Source organism: Crotalus tigris, unplaced genomic scaffold (genome assembly GCF_016545835.1).
Source record: "Crotalus tigris isolate CLP2741 ecotype Arizona unplaced genomic scaffold, ASM1654583v1 scf7180000019297.387313, whole genome shotgun sequence".
NCBI lineage: Eukaryota > Metazoa > Chordata > Lepidosauria > Squamata > Viperidae > Crotalus > Crotalus tigris.
Window position 1 is genome coordinate 133,355 of NW_024097473.1, and position 22,755 is coordinate 156,109.

The 22,755-nt window shown below is 43.1% G+C and overlaps 1 protein-coding gene across 3 annotated transcripts in view; it reads right to left on the reverse strand.

The window, feature by feature from the left end:
- JAG2 (jagged canonical Notch ligand 2) overlaps nucleotides 1–22,755 on the reverse strand; it is a 145,797-nt gene that overhangs the window by 89,943 nt on the left and 33,099 nt on the right. The gene's annotated exons all lie outside the window — the stretch shown is intronic.

A 22,755-nucleotide genomic window follows, 5' to 3' on the forward strand; every position in this document is an offset into this window, starting at 1 on the left:
GATTTAACACTAGCATCATGTATTCCAAAACAATAGCCTGTTTCTTCCAGAAAGTTTAATTCGTTTATACAGTGATCTGATCTGTTGCAAAGCAAATTTACAAGACTTAGTCAAGAAATATCTGGTGGCAGATAATACTTGCTATTCAAAAATCCAGTCACTACTAGCAAAATAACTATTTAAGAAAAATTCCCTAAGATTGTATCTGTATAATTGATTTTTTAAAAATAATTAACTGTAAAAGTAACTTTGAATTTTAAAGTAATTCTAAAATAATTCTAGGTTAAACAAAATATTGGACTGTAGAAAAGAGGCTTTATAAGAGTAAATAAGTTATCAATGTTCTGCAAATGTAATCTATACCAAACCAGATATTTTAGGATTTAATAATAATAGTAGTAGTAGTAGTAGTAGTAGTAGTAGTAGTAGTAGTAAAGTTGGAAGGGACCTTGGAGATCATCTAGTCCAACCCTCTGCTCAGGCAGGAAACCCTATATCATTTCGGACAAATGGCGGTCCAGTCTCTTCTTAAAAACTTCCAGTGTTGGAGCATTCACCGCCTCCGGAGGCAGGATGTTCCACTGGTCAATTGTTCTCACTGTCAGGAAGTTTCTCCTTAGTTCTAGGTTGCTTCTCTCCTTGATCAGTTTCCACCCGTTGCCTCTTGTCCTGCCTTCAGGTGCTTTGGAAAATAGCTTGATTCCCTCTTCTTTGTGGCAGCCCCTGAAATATTGGAACACTGCTATCATGTCCCCCCTCGTCCTTCTCTTCATTAAACTAGACATACCCAATTCCAGCAGCCGTTCCTTATATGCTTTAACCTTCAACAATATTTTGGAAGAAGAAACATGCTAGAATACCTCTCTTATTCATGAAAGAAACTCTTATTTTGGGGATTCTGAAAAGGAAAAAGAATCTGAAAAAGATGCCATTGCTTTTAAGAATCCTTTCATTAATGTTAACGCAATTCTTAAAATGATGGCACATTATTTTTCACACTTATATAATAGCCTCTCATTCTATGATTGGGGCCTTGACTAGGCAAAGGGGCTTGTGTGGGTAAATGAAATTGTGGGCTATGTCATTGGACATTTATATATCCAGAAGGTCTCCTAAGGCAAACAGGCTATAATGGATACCCTGGACTAATACCGATCACATCTGCCAACCTGCATTGGACCAGAGTGGCAGATTATGGTCTATTCCTTCCACATGCCAATATACCAATATATTGGTTGGAATCATGTCTAATTAAAAGATCCTAGTTTATATGGAATAACCTGAACAGACTTGGGATAAAACTAGATTTTGATTGACTTTATGGTAAAGATAAAATGTGTGAAAACTGACCAATCAAACTGAATATTGCATGTCAATTGGATATAAATAAGGATTCCATCTAGCCTATTCATCCACTATGTCAGGGGTAGGCAACCTTGGCTCTTTTATGATTCATGGATTTCAACTCCCAGAATTTCAAGTCAGAATGTTCCATCTTCTGTAGTCATCAGATGATCCCATAGATACTGACTTTGAGTGCCCAGTTTGGTCAATTGGGACTATATAAAGTTTTGTTAACACAGTGCAGGGGTAGGCAACCTTGACTCTTTTATGACTTGTGGACTTCAACTCCCAGAATTCCTGAGCCAGCATGGCTGACTCAGGAATTCTGGGAGTTGAAGTCCACAAGTCATAAAAGAGTAAAGGTTGCCTACCCCTGCACTGTGTTAACAAAACTTTATATAGTCCCAATTGATCAAACTGGGCACTCAAAGTCAGTATCTATGGGATCATCTGATGACTACAGAAGATGGAACATTCTGACTTGAAATCTAAGAGATTAAATTGAAATCACAAATGAATAATGTGAATTTGAGAAACTAATACAGAGAAGTGTAGGTCAGAAAGTATGAATTGAAAACCATTTGCTGTAGAATGTTTTGAATGCATTATGGAAATAGAAATAATTTATTGTTTGTTGACAGTTGCATGTTATACTCTAGAATGCTTTTTGTAGAATCTCCCATTATTCCTGCACATGACTTTCTTAAAGAATATTTAATCATTACATCCACCCTACATTCCCTTGGAGAAATTAATCAAAATTCACTCTTCTGAAACTTTGTATGCAGGTCCTATCTCATTTCCTCCTTCTCTGGATGTCACACTTTCAACAATAATGAAGACTCGTGGTTGGCAGAACAACTGTACTGAAAGCGTGCTGATTAAAGGTTCCAAATAGGCTTAGAGGGATTTGTGTGCTGCTACTGTGCTGCTATGCCTAGGTTCCATGCCATTGAATATTTTTATCAATGATTTAGATCAGGTATGTCAAACTCACGATATCACGTGACACCGCGCAACATATTGCACCTTTCCCCCCATTGCTGGCAATAGGGTGGACGCAGTTTCGGTGTGACACATCCGCTGGCAGTTTGACATGCCTGATTTAGATGAGTGTGTTGAAGGATACTTATAAAGGTTGCAGATATTATGAAATTGGGAGGGACAGCTAACACTTTAGATGAAAAATTACTACTAGCTTGGTAGTAGCACATTTGCAGACGACACCAAGCTGTGAGAAATAGCCTACACTCCAGAAGATAGGCTCAAGATCCAGGCTCAAGATCCAGAAGGATCTTGATAGACTTGAACACTGGACCTTATCCAACAAAATGAAATTCAGTGGTGAGAAAAGTAAGGTTCTACACTTAGGCAAGAAAAACTAAATGCACAGTAGAGAATAGCTGATACTAGTAACTGTGAAAAGGATCTTGGAGTCCTAGTGGACAATTACTTAAATGTGAGGCAGCAATGTATGCTGCAGCAACCAAAAATCTAACACAGTCCTAGACACTATTAACAGAAGGATAGAATCAAGATCATAGGAAGTGTTAGCACGACTTTTAAAATGCCCTGGTAAGATCACATTTGGAATATTGCCTCCAGTTTTTGTTGCCACAATATAAATAAAAAGATGTTGTGATTCTAGAAGAGCGCAGAATAGAGCAACAAAGATTAGGGAACTGGAGGCTAAAATATATGAAGAACGGTTGCAGGAATGGGGTATGTCTAATTTAATGAAAAGAAGAACTAGGGGCGACATGATAGCAGTGTTCCAATATCTAAGGTGCTGCCACAAACAAGAGGCGATCAACCTATTTTCTAAAGCACATGAAGGCAGAATAAGGAGCAATAGGAAGCTAACCAAGGAGAGGCCAATCTAGAAATAAGGAGAAATTTCTTGACAGTTAGAACAATTAATCAGTGGAACAGCTTGCCCTGACGTTATGGGTGCTCTATCACTGGAAATTTTTAAGAAGAGATTAGACAACCACTTGTCTCAAATGCTATAAAGTCTCCTGCTTGAGAAGAGGGTTGGATTAGAAGACCTTCAAGGTTCCTTCCAACTCTGTTATTCTGAAAGAGACTTCATTTCTTATTGACTATGAATTAAATATGAGCCATCAGTTGGATCCAGGTTCCAAAAAAAGCCATGCTGAGATGTATTAGCAGAGTCAGAGTCCAGATCATGAGAGATGTTTGTTCCATTATGTGCCCCGATTAAGCTCTATTTGTACCTATATGTTCAGTTCAAAAAGAACAGTGACAAAACAGCTGTAGGTTATGAAAAAGGTTACTAAGACAGTGAAGAATATGGAAACTAAGCTCAAAGAGAAACAATTAAAGGACCTGGGTAAGTTTAGTCCATAGGAAAATTGACTAAGGGAGATGTCAGAAGAACTTTTACAAAGAATAGGGACGGGACCAGTTCTGTATTGGCCAGAAGACAGCATCACAACTAATGCTTTAAAACTGTGATGATGAAGGTTTAGGCTAGACATCAGAAGAAAATTCCAGACTGTATGTGTTCTTAGTCCATATAACAGGCTTACATGGTATGGTGAATTCTTCAAAAAAGAAGTCTTCAAAAAGCATCCTGATGGTCATCTGCCAGAGTTTTTCTAAAAGATGTGGCACTGATCAGAGGTTGGATTAGATGACATATAAACTCACTTCCAACTTTATGGGTTTATCTATGTTGACTCTGCTCATCAATTGACTAATAGAAAGACTTTTCACTATTATATGATCAAGGTTTAATGTGTTTAAAACTGAGTCTTTCACATGTATTATAAACTTTTTTTCATTTCTGTGCATTAAAGCAAATGAATAATGTATATGGAGATAATATTCTTCCCAAGTAAATATAGCAAGAGCAAATGCTAATTTTAATCCACAATAAGATCAAGGGACCCAACTATAGTTGAAAGCAGTGGGAAGGAGAAACTTAAGGAATGTGAAAGATAAAGAAAGGAGAGGATCAAGAATGACTGAGGTGCTGACTGAATGTGGACTGAATATAAAATGAATGGCCAATACAACTGTGAGATTATTTGGTCATACACAGAAAATGAATGAGAAATAAACTATGTAACGAGTATATACAGGAAAAACAAGAGCACTGGAAAGATTTAAAAAGTTGTACAGTACTTGGATGGAAATAATGAAATCTTTGAAAAAAGAATAGTGAGAATGTTAAAGTATAGAAGAATAGTTCTCAAATTCTGCAGTACACTGTCTAGGTATGGCCTCAAAAGGTACCAGCTGAGGCTGATCAAAATATATATTAACCTTTCACGTTAGATGGGCAAATTGAGATTGAATAGCTCTGATATATTAGAAGTAGTATTCTCCCAATGCTTCGAATGCTATTACCATTGGGATGGCACACAATTATAAAGTTTGAAATATAATTAACAAGAATCTGGAAACTGCAGGTTTGAACTGAATCACTAAATAACAATTTTAGACTCAATTCAGTGAAAAAGAAAGCATGTTCAAAAATTCCAGAAGTCACTGAGAGATAAAGTAATTACTCTGCCATTCTCTTAAAAAGGCATCCAATTAAGAAAATCAAGGATGATTCCTGAATTGTATTTGTATTAGATCAAGACAGTTGCATTCAAGTGTTATCGAGACCATAATGCAATGCCTGGAATTGATAGGACTCTTAAGTCTAATACATATATATATATATAACCTAAAGTATAAATCCAAAGTATGTATAAGATACCTTTGTCATAATAAAAAAGGACCAACTATAAAACAGACACAAAACTATCAAAGAGCCGAGGTGGCGCAGCAGTTAGAGTGCAGTACTGCAGGCCACTTTAGCTGATTATGTTCAGCAGGTCAGCGGTTCAAATCTCACCGGCTCAAGGTTGACTCAGCTTTCCATCCTTCCGGGGTAGGTAAAATGAGGACTCAGATTGTTGGGGGCAATATAAATATATATATACATTGCTTACTGGTGTACACTGCTTAGAGAGTGCTTGCACTTAAAGCGGTATATAAGTCTCATAAAATAAATAAATAAATAAACAAACAAACAAACAAACATCTTCAAAGGAATAAAAATCACTAGGGAAGAAGAAAACAGCAACATGCTAATCTTTCTGGATACCCTCAACAGCAGAGGCAGTGATGGCAATTAGAAACATAAGTTTACCATAAAATCATCCACACCAACCAAATGATCCACTACCAAGATAATATCCCAACCTCCAAGAAGAGAAGCTGTGTAAGAATACAATTTAGAGAGCACAAACATACTGCAGCAACTCTAAACAGCAGAAAAAGGAAAGAACTATATAACATCTTCCACCAAAATGGATATCAATACAACTGTCAAAAAGTGCCTGACCACTCAACCCAATGTAGTACAACCAACACAAGCTGTGAAAAGGATAACACTACCATACATCAAAAATATCCCAGAAACAACCAACAGACTATTATAACCACGTGGCATCACTGTAGCACACAAACCAACTAAAACTCTCCAAAACATCCCAAGTAAACCAAAAGACCCAGCAGCCCAAGAAGAAGAAGAAAAGGAGTCATTTACAAAATAAGAGTGTAAGGACTGCAACAGCCACTATATAGGACAAACAGGCAGAAAATTAGCAGAGTGCATCCATGAACACCAATTAGCAATTGGAAGAAATGATGAAAAAAAACCCCTCAATTTCACAATACATGGACAGACTTAACCATCGTTTCAACTGGAAACTGCGAGCATACTAACATTAGACCAACAATCAAGAAGCAAACAATATCCCAATGATATCCCAATGAAGGGACTCCCAAACAGGGTGGATTTGATTTAAATCCAATTTAAATAATGATTTAAAATCACTAGTAAAAAGGCTTGATTTAAATTAATTCAATTTAAATCATAATTTTTAAAGAGCAACTGTCATTTCTGTCCTGCAGTGGATTCTCTGACCTGCTGTTGACTCACCAATAGTCCCATTCACTTTAATGGGACAGCTGGTGATGTGGCAGTGACACAAGGTGAGGGATGTGGTAGGCAGCAGGTGAGTGGATGCCCACTAACAGGCACTGCAATGATGGATCTGAAATGACAGGTGCTCTTTAAATGTAAGGACTCATTGTTGCTGGTAGTTAGAATCTTTAATATTATTATTTGCAAACAAAATGAAGGTTTCCTATTTAGAATAATAAGCTGTCAGATTTATTATCGCGATACCAGAACTGATCTTAGGTTAATAGGTTAATTACACATAGTTGGAGAACTACTCAAATACTTTTATTTAATTAAAACACTTAGAGCCTGGTACAGATGCATTTCTCTTCAAACAATCGTACAGTTTGTAGTGTATATAGATTTGCAAAACAATGGGATAAAGGAATATTCCTGAACTTTGTTTTATGATTTATCTCATGGTTACTGTGAAATTGTGTGAATGCATCAATGCAGTGCATGTTATCTCAGCTTGCAGAGCTTGGATTTGTTGAATGAGTATACCAAAAGTGGAAATATTGCAAAATATACAGTCTCATGCTACATAACTAAGCTCCATTTCATGCTAAATAAACTAAATTATTAATGTATATTAAATAGAAAACTATATTTAGATGGATTTTTAGACCAAAAGCATTTTATAAAAATAAATTTGATAAAAATAAAAAAATGATTTAAATAAAAAAATCTGATTTTTTTTTTAAAAAGCATTGATTATTATCCACCCTGCTCCCAAACAATCTAACAGAAACCAACAGCCTTATCAAGGAACCATCAAGACCATTAGTATACAGTATAAAAATGAGAGCAAACCCCAATTCTTATTAGGCACTATTACCCAGTTTGGTAATGAAACCTGTAAGTTTCAAGTTCAGAGAGAACCAAGGACCCACAAGTTCAACCCTGAGCTATAAATATTCTCTTCTAATGTATTCCTTTGCTTACAATTTTTTAATCTTTATCTGTCTCTTTATGTAAGCAGCTACAATAAGTCAATTATTGTCAATTTATTAGCAGAAAAATTTTTTAAAGCACAAAAGTAAAATTGGATTACCTTACAAGAAATTTGAAAAAATAAAATAAAATTAGTAGTATCCTATTTTGTCCAACCAATGACTTCAAGTTCCAAGGAATGTTAGATATGTTTTTTATTACTTATTACTTAAATTACTAAATTTAACAAGAATAACAACAATAGAAAAACACTCCATGTTTATTGGATCACTGAATGTTTAAAAGTAGTTAGCTATCTTTCTTTTACTACTGGAACTGTAATTCACAGTAAATGACAAAATTCTGATTATGGGAGACCACTGTACTCTCCACTAGGGTAGACTGCTCTTGAAGTACCAGGCCCAGCACTGAGCTCTGAATTTTAAAAGTTACATGGAGAAACTGCCTTTAGAAGAGAACCACCAACCTGATAAAGCATTTGGAAATTAAGTTCAAGGAAACAGTGCAAGGGATGGAAATGTTTACACTACAAAAGAAAAGACTGAAGAGAGAAACAATAAAGACAGTCCTTGTTTAACATCCATTTGTTCAGTGATTGTTTGAAATTACGATACAATACCGAATGAAGTGACTTATGAATTGTCCTTGATGTTCTGGCTCTTACATCATTCTTGCTATCATATAAACAAAATTCAGGCCCGCCTGCATTTATGTCCATCTGCTGCCACCTGCCATCCAACTCTGCCACCACCATCAAATGCCATTGCTGTACCAGCTTGGGCTTCTTCATGCCACCTTTTGCGCATGCTACCAAGGCTGTTCTCATACCCTGGAGATGACCTCTGTTCAAGCCCAGTCAGGCCTTCTTCATTCAAGAAGAACCTGCCTATAAGGGTCTGAAATTGAAGCCAGCACACCTGCCTTTTTCAAGTATTTTTGAGAACTGAGTAAATAATTGTTTTGTCAGAAGTAGCATACGTTTGCTGGGGGATAAACATTGATCTTACCATCCTTAAATAGTAAGATGTAACAATTCTTAACCTCATGTTCCCTTCTGTATTATTAACTTTTTCCCTGATAGCATAGTATTTTATCATGGAGAGGGGGAATATTTCATTTACTCCAAAGAACACCTGTTTATAAACAATAAAAAATTAACAATAGCATTTCATGAAAAGATAACATGCAAGCTGTTTGAATGTTTAGACAAAATGTAATGATTTCAGACTGATAGTTCACTTTGTTACAAGTGCCAATAATTTCTGGTTCTCTACATATTGTTTATCTTCTCTTCCTTTTTTCTCCCCTCTTCTCAATCTATTAACTGCCTCTCTCCAAGTTCTCTTGGCTTCTGCCCAAACCTTTGTTATTTGTCTTGTAGAATATAAGTAAACTACCATTTCATTAGAAAGACAATGATTAATGAGGCTGTTGGAAGTAATACGGCCTTTATCCTGCTCCTGGTTAGAACTAGGTGAGGCATGTCTCTTAGACGACAATTCCTCAGTGCCAATAATGGCACAACAGAAATTTGAGGACTCCCTGCAGAGAGAATGTTTGATCACTCTCCCCAAGAGATGAAGCTATAGCTATAGTAGGAAGCTTAGAAAATGATGAGGGAGTTATAATGGCATTGTAGTTTCTTTGGGAGCTTGCTCCCAGATAAGGCTTGAAAATAGGAATAATAGTGACCGTTTAGAAAAAACTACCAGTGTTTTAGTTTGGTAAGTGCTGTTTAGTTATATGGTTTATACTAGAGGGCAGCCGAATAACTTTACAAATTTTGAATGGGCTTGGTGTAGTTGCATAACCCATGTGTAAATCACAGAGACCCAGCCATTTTGTTGCTAGAAGCCATTTTCTTTCTAAATAAACATTTCCAGAAGATGAGAACTGCAGATGGTAATAATGATGTAATGACATCCAAAAGGATGGACTGGGATTGTTGTTGTTGTTTTTAAATGACAAACCTTTAGGGTTCAGTAAAATTATTTTACTTGCTGTAAAAATAGAAATAAAAATTGCATCGCCAAATTTCACCGACTGCAAAAAAATAAAAAGACTTGAAGGCCACATGTAGTCTACCCATTTCTTAAACAAAGCTTCACTGCTTATATAAAATAACACTTCACAGACCAAGAAACCAAATATTTAGAATGCTAATTATTTTTAATTACAGGTGTATTTACATAAACTCCCTTCCAAAACAGCATATATATTCTTTGACTTCTAAAACAATAGGAAATTTTAATAACATTAATTTTATTAATTTTGGACTTTACAAACTCTCCCTGAAGCGTAATTACCCCAGGTGTTTAGTTCCTTCAATGGGTAAGTAGGATACTGTAATGAAAAGATATTCTACCTTGTATTATTATATTCAAGCTAAGAGCAGATACTACACATAATACTAGCCATTCAGAAATCATTTATGCAGCCAAAATATTTGGCCAGATAACAGACACATCACACTAATTGTATATAAATGTCTCACTAGGACCTAATTGCAGAGCAACAGTTGGCTTAATTTAGCATTAATCTAATTAATCTGTCTTCACACAAAAGGGAAAAAAATAATCCAGCCTATCAAAAGCATTACTGTAGAAGATGGAACTGGAATGCAAGTCAAATAGGCAAGAATATGGTAAGAAAACACCCATCCATTCTGGACAAGAACAAATTGCCATGACCAGAGGGATTACATCCCAGGGTTTAAAAGGAGCTGGCAAGTGTGAGCTCAGAATCAAATCTTTCAGAGTGCCTGGAATACAAAGGAACTACCAGAAGATTGGGAAAGAACTGATGTGATTCCAATCTTCAAAAAGGATAAATCATGGATTCCCGCCAGAGAAAATTCCTGAGGATAAGAACAATTAATCAGTGGAATAGCTTGCCTCCATAATTGTGGGTGCTCCATCACTGGAGGTTTTCAAGAAGAGATTGGTCAACTATTTGTTCAGAATGGTATAAGTTCTCCTGCTCCAACAGGGGTTGGACTAGAACACCTGCAAAGTCCTTCCCAACCTTATTTATTCTATGTTCTAAATTAACAAGGATACAGCTCATTTGAAGGCTATGTTCCGGTAATGAAGACATTAAAGAATTTTTTCTTTACTTACATTCAGGACAAAGTCATTCTACATCATGAACATTTTGGGTAAAGTTAAACATTTTTTACATTTGAATTTATATGCATTCATTTCTCATATAATAATAATAATAATAATAATAATAATAATAATAATAATAATAATAATAATAATAATAATAATAATAATAAAAAAACGTTGGAAGGGACCTTGGAGGTCATTGAGTCCAACCCCCTGCTCAGGCAGAAACCCTACACCATTTTGGACAAATGGCTGTCCAGTCTCTTCTTTAAAACTTCCAGTGTTGGAGCATTCACCGCTTCTGAAGGCAGGTTGTTCCATTGGTTAATTGTTCTAACTGTCAGGAAGTTTCTCCTTAGTTCTAGGTTGCTTCTCTCCTTTAGAAAGCAGCAAGCAGAAGGCACCAGGCATTGGAAAAGCAATTTTCCAAAGCTGCAAAACAAAAGGATGTTGCAAGCGTAGATCAGAGTACCCCTGTTCCCATTGAGGCATCCGTCTTTGGTCCTCAACAACTCCGTCATCTTTTCCTGCTGTAAGTGCCTGGTCCCCAGAATGGGAAACAGGTCAGTTTGATTTTCCCATGGCAGAACAAGTGGAGATGGCTCCCCTTTCCAGCGAGGGACTTGGCCTTCAGACCACCGCTCCTACAAAAACAGCTAGACCTCTGGGCCCAGAGGCCACATTCACCCCTACAGGCAGCAGGGCTTCGCCCTCCAGAAACTCGGGATAGAATTAACAGAACTGCAGGTCCTGATTTTTCAGGCTATTGCCCAAGGCGTGGCTTCGACCCTATATCAGAGAGCTCAACCTGAGTCAATTCTGTCAGGGAGCCCTTCTTATCTCTTCCAGGTGGAAGCTACCACATACCAAGGATCAGTTTCTCCCTCCCATTCCTTTCGGAACGGAATGTCGTTCATAGGGGACAAGGAACAGACAGTACAGGGAATGTCAGAAGATGAGGACTTATGCCCTGATCCTCCTTTATTCATAGGCCTGTTTAATCCGGTCCTCTTTAAGTCCCTGCTCCACAAGGTTCTGAGGGGGTTCCTCAGGCTGAACTTTCCACCAGCCAGGGACCTACCAGTCGGGTTTTTTCAGAATCTACTTTTACTCAGCAGGACATTCCCTGTCCTCCACTTTTCCTTAACACAGTCCAAAGACAATGGGGGACACTTGGTACCTTTCCATCTCTTTGAAGTTGTTTAATGTGGCACCAGCACTGTCAGAGTTGCTAGCAGTCCTTGCAGTGGATGAGCCATTAGCACCATTGGTTTCTTCCTTCACTATCTCCGGAGATATAGCAGAGACCTTGAAATCAGAGGATAAGAAGCGGAGCTTAATTTCCGCAGGATCCATCAAACCTTAGCATGGGCGATAAAGGCAGCTGCATCTACTTCCTTTTTCATCAGAACTTCACTTCTCAGGCTCTGCCAATTACAAGCTAGGGTCCCGCCAGAAGAACTACAGATGCATCAAGACTTAAATAGGTTAGTGGCTGCATCAGACTACATGGCAGACTCATCCTTGCATGCGGCCAGATTTTCCTCTCGGGCATTAGCGTCTAATGTTCCTTTTGGAGAATTTTGTGGCTCAGACAGTGGCGAGTGGATGCTAGGTCCAAATGGCGGTTGGCAGCAGCCCCTTACATGGGAGGCCAGTTATTTGGAGAGGCATTAAACCCTTTTCTAGTTGACAACAAGGATAAACGTAAGGTCATGTCCCATCTTGTTAGGAGGGCAGACAGGAAAGTTACTCCTTATGCCTGCAGGCAGTCCTTTCATTCAGACATGGGGTTGGAGTTCACTCATTACTCCCGCTCTTATCATCCCAGACCAGAACGTCAATTCGACAGACCGGGCAATAGGGACAGGCCCAAACAGCAATTTCAGGCCAAGCGGCCCTTTCGAGGTGCAGGAGGCTGTCCCTTTAGATGGTCCAACTGACTGCACAGGTATCCCTCCCATAGGGGGCAGGTTGGCTCTCTTTGTACACAAATGGGAGGCCACCACTATAGATCTTTGGGTCCTCAACACCATCAGATTTGGACTAGCTCTAGAGTTCCACTCCATCCCTCCGAGGCATTTCATCCCTTGCCCATCATCCAAAAATCTGGTCATGAAAGAAGCCATTCAACATCTCCTAGAGATCCAGGCCATAGAACCAGTACCGGCAGGGCAGAAGGGGCGGGGGGTTTATTCCATTCTGTTCATCGTTCTGAAGACCTTGGGAGGATGAAGAGCAATCCTAGATTTAAAGAAATTAAATATCCATTTGACATACAAAAAGCTCAAAATGCAAACGCTCCAATCCATATTGCAAGCATCAGAAAGGGGGAACTTCCTGACGTCCAGTGACTTGACAGAGGCCTACCTTCACATTCCCATCCTTACAGGACACTGGAAATTCCTCAGGTTCTGCTACTCAGGCCACCATTTTCAATATAGGGCTCTACCATTCAACCTATCATCGGCTCCCAGAGCATTCACAAAGGCGCTGACAGCACATCTAAGGGCCATTCCGGTGCGTGTCCAGTGTTATCTGGACAACATCCTCATTCAATCCTCATCAGTCCAATTGGCTCAGTCAGACCTGGCATTGTCCATCAAGACCCTCCAAGACCACAGGTTTTTAGTAAATTTTCAAAAAAGCCAGATAGTTCCCTCTATCCGCATCCTTCACCTGAGCATGGTTATAACTAAAAGGAAGTACGAGGTTTATCTGTCTCAGGAACGTCGGGAGAGCATCCAATCTCTAGTCACCCAGGTTCAAAGGGAACAGATAGTCACCTTAGCAGCTCTTTCTCAACTGCTAGGAAAGATGATTTCTTGTATAGCGGTAGTTCCTTGGGCCTGACTCCACTCCAGAATCCTACAATAGTTCTTACTACCATTCCAGAGACTAGCACCAGTTCCTCCAACCACAGGGTACGGGTCCCGTCACCAACCCTGAAATCCCTCTAGTGGTGGGTCTCCCCAGCGATGACCAAGGGAACCTTATTCAAGGAGCCCAACCTCACATTGGATGCCAGCTTGTTCGGCTGGGGAACACACTTACAATCCCAGTTGGCACAGGGTTGGTGGTCCCGATTAGATCTCAAGCACAACATAAACTAGTTGGAGCTCAGGGCTATACATCTGGCTCTATGCCATTTTTGCAACACAGTGGCAAAGCAACACGTTCTAGTCCTCACGGACAATGTAGCGGCAAAAGCCCATGTCAACAGGCAAGGGGATACCCACTCCAGGTCCCTCATTGCCGAGGCTCAATTATTGGGAACCTGGGCAGAGACCAACCTCTCTTCCCTCAAGGCCGAACGCATCTTGGGAGAGACGAATCGGCAAGTGGACTTCTTGAGCAGGACAATAGTGGATCACTCCAAATGGCGCCTGCATCCGGATCTCTTCAAGGAGATATTGGAGAGGTTCGGTCATCCAGTGCTGGACTTGTTCACTACCCCGGCGAATTTCCAGCTCCCAAGATTCTTCTCCCGATTCCCATCTCCAGGGGCGGAAAGGGTAGATGCCCTACACAGCCCGAGAGCTCCTGTATGCGTTCCCTCCTCTCCCTCTGATACAAGCAGTCATCCAGAGGGTGCTGCAGGAACTGGCAGAAGTGATAATTGTTGCTCCACATTGGTCAAGACGGGTGTGGTTTGCCGACCTCGTAAGTCTATCGATCTCTCCTCCATGAAGGTTACCTCAGGATCGAATCTCCCTCAGCCAGAGGACTCTACAATACCCAGAGCCTCAGTGACTCCAGTTAACCTGGCATTTGAAAGGAGACTCCTAATGAAGGAATCCTACTCATCAGATGTGATTACCATGATTCAGGCTTCAAGGAGGCCGGCAACAAATAGAATTTATGATTCCACTTGGAAGAATTTCTGCAACTGGTGTGGAAGGCAATAGTTAGACCCGGCTACAATTACTATTCCAAGAATTTTGGATTATTTACTGGAGGGACTTAAGAAGGGCTTAGCACTTAGCAGGCAGGTAGTTGCTCTATCCACAGTGCTCACATATGGCAACTCAGAGCCCTTGGCTCAACACCCCATGGTACGTTCCTTTGTCAGGGAGGCAATCAACAGCAAACCGCCCGTGGTTCACAGATATCCCTCTTGGGACCTGTCCAAGGTCTTACAGGCTCTCACTTTACCTCCATTTGAGCCCGTCAGAACCTCCACTCTATGGTTCTTGACACCCAAAGTTGCCTTCTTAGTAGCCATCACATCGGCTAGGCACATTTCGGAATTGGCAGCTCTCTCAGTTAGAGATGACTTATGCATTTTCCATAGTGATAGGGTGGTCTTACGCTTAGACCCCTCCTTCATTCCCAAAGTCAATTCATTGTTTCACAGGACACAGGAGCTTGCGTTGCCAGATTTTTGTCCTAAGCCATCCCACGATTTGGAACATAAATGGCACACCTTGGACGTTTGTAGAGCCTTGCGTTATTATATTAAGTGAACTGTGTCCTTTCGCAAATCTGAAGCCCTATTCGTCTCATTCCACCTCTCTTCGCTGGGTCAGAAAATGACTGCCTCTACTGTTGGCAGATGGATTAAGGCTTGCATAGTAGGGGCATACCAAATGCATTCCTTACCAGTTCCAAGACGAATCTCCGCACATTCCACTCTCAGTGCGGTACTTCTGCAGCGTGGGCGATGTAGGCGTCCATCGACGAAATATGTAAGGCAGCGACTTGGTCATCTCCTTCCCTATTTGTGAGACATTATATATTAGGTAAGTTTGCCTCCATTGATGCCTCCTTTGGCAGGAGGGTTCTCCAAAGAGTAGTGACAGATAGTGGGATACAGGCCCAGACTTCTTCCTGCCCCTAGAGACAGTCAGGCTTTGGTATGTCCCATATGTGGATTCTCCGTTCATCATGCTGGAGAAGGGATGTTGTCTTACCTGAACGCCTTTTCTCAGCATGACGATGGAGAATCCTTGGATCCATCCAGTCCTGTGTCAGGGGATTTTGAGCCAACACCACTTTGTAAAATCATCAACTGCTGCGCCTTCGTCGTGACTGGGGATTCCTAGCCGGAGGAAGAAAGGTGTCAAAAAGGTTGATTGACTTAGTCTCTAGGGCAGAAGAGGCATTGCCTTACCTGAACACCTTTTTTCAGAATGGAGATGGAAAATCCACGAATGGGTTTACTCTGTCTTCCTGCCCAATTAGACTAAATCAGTCAAACTTGCCACGCCCGTCCTGGACCAGGACACTCCCAGTCCCGAGGGCGAAGCTATTGATGACAATCCAACATGTTGGCTCCCAGACCTCTGACCCTGACGGACCCTAAGGGGTGGGTGTGGATTCTCCATCACCATGCTGAAAAAAGGCATTCAGGTAAGACAACTCCCCTTCTCTAGCATAGGAGATGGAGAATCCACGAATGGGACATACCAAAGCCACATTGTCCCTATGGAAGAGAAGCAATATGGGCCAGTGTCCCGTCCTTTGGCACTACTTGCTGAGCACTCTGCAGCCAAAGGAGGCATCTCAGAGGCAAACGTGTCCAGTTTGTAGTGACTCACAAAGGGGGAAGGTGACAACCATATCGCCGCCCTACAAATGTCCTTGATGGATGCCTGGGTTGCCCATGCTGCCGAAGTCGCAGCACTGCAAGTGGAATGAGCCATAACATGACCTGGAATAGATAGTGAATGCGACTGATACACCTCTGCAATGCAAGCCCTGATCCACCTGCCTATGGTAGAGGCAGACACCTTTCGCCCCATACAAGAGGTTTGAAAGGAAACAAAGAGGGCTTTTGACTTGCGAAAAGCCGCCGTCCACTTGATGTAACAGCATAATGCCCTGCGGACATCCAGCGCATGCCACTGACGCTCCAAGTCATGAGATGGATTAGGGCAAAAATCTGGCAGTACGATTTCCTGCGTCCTGTGAAATAAGGAATAAAGGCAGGATCTATGAGAAGGACCATTCGGTCCTGATGAAAGATGCACAGGTCATCTCTGATAGAGAGAGCTGCCAGAGATCTGCCTAGCTGACATAACAGCTATCAGGAAGGCGACCTTGAGAGACAAGGACCGCAGGGTACAGGTTCTGATAGGCTCGAATGGTGGCGTGGTGAGGCTCTGTAAGACCCATGGCAACTCCCAAGAGGGATACCTATGAACCATGGGCAGTTTCGTGTTGGTGGCCCCTTTGATAAAGGAGCATACCATGGGATGTTGAGCCAATGGCTTTGAATTGTCACAGGTAAGTATCGTGGACAGAGCCGCCACCTGCCTGCGGATGGTATTGGGCGCCAAGCCCTTGTTAAGGCCTTCCAATAAATAATCCAAGATTCTTGGAATAGTCACATCCGAGATAGCCAAGTGGTGTTTTTCACACCAGTGGTAGAATTTCCTACATGTGGAGTCATAAATGTGATTCGTCACTGGCCTTCGGGAGGCCTGAATCATGGAAATTACGCCTGATGAGTAAGATTCCTGTGTCAGGATCCAGCGTTCAAGTGCCAGGCGGTTAAGTGAAGCCACTGGGGATCTGGATGTTGCAGAGCTCCCTGGCTGAGTGCGATGGGACCTGAAGGAATCCTCCATGGAGGAGACCTGGAAAGGTTCACAAGTCGGCAAACCATGGCCGTCTTGGCCAATGTGGGACAATGACTACCACCTCCATCCGCTCTTGCAGTATCTGGAAGATAATTGCCAGGATCAGAGGAAGAGGGAGGAATGCGTAAAGCAGCCCCCCTGGCCATGGAATGTGGAGGGCATCCACTCTCTCCGCCCCGGAGATGGAAACTGGGAAAAGAATCTCGGGAGCTGGGAGTTCGATGGAGAAGCGAACAAATCCAGGACCAGTTGACCAAACCAGTTGATATCTCTGTGAAGAGATCTGGGTGCAGGCACCATTCGGAAAGATCCACTGTCAACCTGCTCAAGAAATCTGCCTGTCGATTTGTCTCTCCCGAGATGTGCTCGGCCCTGAGGAAAAGAGGTTGGTCTCTGCCCAGGAGCCCAACAACTGGGCCTCGGCCATAAGGGACCTGGAATGGGTACCCCCTTGCCGATTCACATGGGCCTTCGCCGCCACGTTGTCCCTAAGGACCAGCACGTGTTGCCTCACAACCCTGTTGCGGAAGTGGCGGAAAGCCAGGTGTATGGCTCTGAGCTCCAACCAGTTGATGTTGTGGTTCAGGTCTAACCGGGACCAACGGCCCTGAGCCAACTATGACTGAAGGTGCGTTCCCCAGCTGAACAGACTGGCATCTGTAATTAGGGTGAGCCGAACGGGTTCCTTGAAAAATGATCCTCTGGCTACCGCTGGGAAGGACCACCACTGAAGGGAATGTAGGGTCTGAGGAGGAACCCTTACCCTTTGGTTTCAGGAGCTGGTGCCCAATCTCTGAAATGGGAGCAAGAACCATTGAAGGTTCCTGGAATGCAGTCTGGGCGATGCACAATATCATCTTTCCCAGCAGTTGGGACAGCATAGCCAGTGTCACTACACGCTCCCTGCGGACCTTGAGGACCAGAGCTCGGATGCTGTCCTGACGTTCCTGAGACAGATAGACCTGGCAACGGTCTGTGTCTATCACCATGGCCAGGAGGCGGGTTGAGGGAACTGTCTGGCTCTTTTGAAAGTTCACTGAGAACCCGTGGTCTTGAAGGGTCTTGATCAACAAGACCAGGTCCAACTGAGCGGCCAGAATGGAGGGCGACTGGATGAGAATGTCGTCCAGATAACACTGAATGCGGACCGGCACCAGCCTCAAGTGGGCAGCGAGCACCGTCAGGACTTTGGTAAACATTCTTGGAGCTGACGAAAGGCCGAACAGCAGGGCTTTGTACTGATAAGGATGGTTCATATAACAGAACCTGAGGAACTGCCGATGATCAGGGAGGATGGGGATATGGAGGTATACTTCCGTGAGGTCTATGGATGTCAGGAAGTCTCCCTTCCTTATGCTGGCCTCAAGGGACTGGAGCGTATGCATCTTGAATTTTTTTGTATGCAATATGGGAGTTCAGACCCTTCAGGTCGAGTATCGCCCTCCATCCTCCAGAGGCCTTAGGAACCACAAAGAGGATGATTGACCAGCTAGAATTGGTTCTATGGCTCTTATCTCCATGAGATGTCGAATGGCCTCGTGCATGAGGTCCTTCTTGTCCGGATTTTTTAACGGTGGGTAAGAAATGAAGGTTGGTCACAAATTCCAGGGACAGACCGTACCTGATTGTGTTGAGGACCCACAACACAATCTGTGGTGGTGGCTTCCCACTGGTGGGCAAGAAGAGCCAGTCTGGGCTTCCCAGGAGTCACTTGGACCTTCTGAAGAGGCGACCTCCCATACCTCGAAAGAGCCGTTTGACCTGGTACTGCTGCCTGGGTCTGGTGCCTGATCTCTCAGATGGGCTTTCCTGTCTGGCCGTGAAGGAACGGGAGGGCTGCACAGGGCCTGAGCCTGCCCCTGACTGAAAGCACTGCCCGCGGACATATGAATTGGAACGTCTGTCCGCCCGTCTGCTGAGGTGAGTCATCACCTTCCTCTTATCCTTATTCTCGATCAAATAAGGTGCCAGGGCCTCCCCAAACAGCTGGCCACCTTGATACGGGGCTTCTGCCAAATACCACTTAGATTTTAGGTCAGCCTGCCAATGTTTGACCACAATAGCAATGGTGCTGTGACATTGGAGGCTATGGCTCTGGAAGAAAAACTGGCGACATGTAAGGACGCATTAGCCATATACTCCGAGGCTGCAACCAATTTGCTCAGGTTGTGGTGCTTGCGTACCTCCTCTGGAGGAATTCTGGCCTGGAGCTGGCGGAGCCAGAGGAAAGAGGTTCTGGCAAAGAAGCATGTGCAAGTAGCCGCTCTTACCACCCATGCTGCCACCTGGTGTGTCCTGCGGAACATCAATTCCGATCTCTTATCCTCAGCCTTCAAAGTTTCGGCCATATCCACCGTAGATGAGGACAACAGGGGGTCAAGGATTCATCTACCACTGGCACCTCAAAAGCGTCATCCAAATCTGATGCTGCACTAAACAGTTTTCTGTCCATTCCCCCCAGGGAGGGAAAGGTGCCAGGCGTAGCCCATTACTTCCGAACAGTGTTCAAGAGTAAAGGGAGACAGGAAACACGGTGCTGAGTCACAACAGGCTCAGAAAACACCAGATTTGGATCCGAACTGGTTGAAGGGCTGGGTTGAGGAATGTGATCAGGACCTATGCTGGCCGTGATGCTGGCCTTGCACAGCAATGGTAAGAAAAGGGCTGGGTTGAAAAGGCCCCAAATGGTGGATGGTCCAGAGAGGGCTCCTCCTCCTCCAACAATGGTATGTCCATTTGGTCGTACTCTGCAGAGGATGATGCCCTGCTATGAGAGGACCGAGATGGTTAGGCAGAGGCATGGTACTCAGGTGCTCCCAACTGGGGAACATATGGAGTCATGGAGGCAACCGATTCAGGTCTGGACCTATGGTAAGATCTGGAGACGAAGGCCTGGTTGACAGCCTGAGAGATCAATGCCTGAAGTTGTGCAGTGGAAAACGCTCCATGGGCTCTGTCGCCCTGAGCCCAGCTGCTGTGGGCGTAAAGGTAGCCTCTGGACCTGACTGTAGAGCCCGAGGCACCGGGGATGCCTGTTGGACGTTTGGTGCCTTGCTGAGAGGAAATAACTGTTCCTCATCGTCCATGGAAGGAGAAAAGTGGCTGGGGATCCCCTCTGGGGACCAAACCCCCTGGGTAGAGGCGGGGGTCCTCAGGGGGAGGTCAAAGACCGAGACCTCTGCATGCTCCGTTTCCATCATGGCCTGCCTTTGCGCTTTGGAGAATTCCTTCTCCAGGGCCTGATGCCTACTACTAGCCTGTTTTTCCATCATTTTGGAAGGTTTCCTTCCTGAGATGGTTTTGGCCTTGGCTTTGATATTGCCTGCCGCCTCCTGCCTGGAGGACTTATGCCTCTTTTGGCTAGTAGATGCAAAGGTGGTGCCTTGCGAAGACCAGGGCACTGTATTGTCCGCCATCATATGATGAGATATCTCAGTACCATGCTGAGAGGGATCTCAATCAGCTGGGAGCAAAGTACTGGTTGTAGCTATGAGTCACGTGTTGGGAACAGACAAGTACTGTTGGCAATGGTGAATGCCGGACCAACTTAATGGAGCTGGCACACCTGCCACGCTCCTGATGGCTACCAGACTGCTAGGTGCGCAGTTAGCGTACGGTTGGGTCTACGGCCGCGGCAAGATCACGTGTATGATTACAGCCAGCTTACTTGTAGAACACTTAGTGGCGACAAAGCCAGGAAATGGCAACAGCCAGCAACTTGCACGATAGTTTAAGACCTATGGTGGCGGCAAAAATCACGACCGTGATGACAGCCAGCACATGCGTAGTCCGCTTAGCGGCAGCCAGACCAGTGGGTGGTGACAGCCAGCACGCTATATAAAAGTAAATGAGCTGAGGCCTATCTTTGTTTTTCTGGATCTGTATGAGGCTGACCTGTTGGGAGGCTTCGCGTTAGCCTGGAAGGGTCTGGCAGTTAATAACCAAAGGAATTGCCCAGGAGGCCTGCGAAAAAGCGTTTGTTGGCCTTCAGGCCGCCAATCCCTCAGGTGAGGGGATAGACTGATCATCCGTTCGCTATCGGTGGGCGGCCTGAATGCTCAAATTGTGCCCAGTGAGGGCAAATTCAGTTGACTTCACTGATGTGATCACCCTCCGTCCTCCCTTCGTCTGGAGGAATTGGCCCCTGGCTATTAAAGCTGTTTGAAATGGCGGCCATGGTTATTGCTGCCTCTGTGAGGTTGGTCCCGGGAAAAAACGGATGGATCGACCTGTGTTCTGGTTGAAAACAATCATCTGCCGATTGTCGTCTGAAGCGGGGGAGTTAGAAACTCTAAATCGGTGATTAAACAGTTCGGCAGCAGTGGAGAAGCAGCTCCCCACATGGCGTCCAAAATGGCGGCTGTGATGATCGGCTGCGCTAATTTGAGAAGCGGAGGCCTCCACAATGAATGAGGAGCTTTGGGGAAGTCCCAACCCTCCAGCAAAGCAATCCAGAACAATGCTGATCCCAGCACTGTTGAGATGGCAATAGAGAGCAAAAATCCACGAATGGGAATAAAACTGAATACAACCTGTTGCTAATAGACTGGGAGCCTAATCTGTCATGTCCGTCTGGGCTGCAGACTAAGTCAAGACTGGGAGTGTCCTGGTCCAGAAGGGGCATGGCAAGTTTGACTGACTTAGTCTAATTGGGCAGGAAGACAGAGTAAACCCATTCATGGATTCTCCATCTCCTATGCTGGAGAAAGGCTAGATCAACCCATCTGTGGATTCTCCATCATCATGCTGAGAAAAGGCGTTCAGGTAAGACAATGCCCCTTCCATCCCATTTCAATATTGCAACCAAAAATTCCTGACCATGCTCATATAAAGTATACACTTGCATCTGTTGTGTAAAGTACCTAACTCCTTTTTTGTGAGAAGAAGTAAGTATTGGTAATTGAAAGAGTCCAACATTCCAATGTTGGTGATGGTTTCCTGTCAATCATATTATCAATAATTAATTTACAGTTGAAGACCAAATGCAAAATAGAACATTATAATACATGAACTGTATAAAACAAATAGAAAGACAAATGATATAATTCCTATGGATAATGCCACCAGTAATGACAGAGCCTCTTTGGAAAATACCACATGTAGCTGAAAACCTCTGATGGCAATAATGATTGAACAAAACTTGAACAAGTTTTTGGATATTTCTGTTGAGAAATGTACAAATAAGCAAGTAAATTCCATACGAGACCAATTCATACAGGAGAGAAACTGGAATTTCAGCACACTATGATATACCACAAAGTGGACAATGGAACAAGGCATGTGTTCCTAACATACTAGTAGCATCAGAACATATAACAGCGTTCCACATAATGAACTCTATTAAATGTATCTTCTATTATCCCTGAAGGTAAAACATTAAATCTTGAGAACACGAGTACTATACTATTTTCAGACTAGCACAAATAATATCTTACAAATACTTGGAGGCCTTGAAACAGAATTTTATTGCAAATCTCTAGCTCTGCCCCAAAGGATCATCTTTGGGTACAATTAAAATGTTTCTTTGAAACATTCAAAATAAAAAACTGCTATCTAAAGAATTGGCTGAGATGGGGCGTTGTTTTACCTGAACACCTTTTCTCAGCACGGAAATGGAGAATCCACCAATGGGTTTGCTCTGTCTTTCTGCTCTTGAGACCAAGTCAGCCAAACTTGCCATGCTCCCTGTTGCTAGGAGAACCCAGTCTTGATGAGGGCGAAAGCAGCTGACGACAGTCCAAGGTGTTTTTTCTCCATGCTGAGAAAAGGCGTTCAG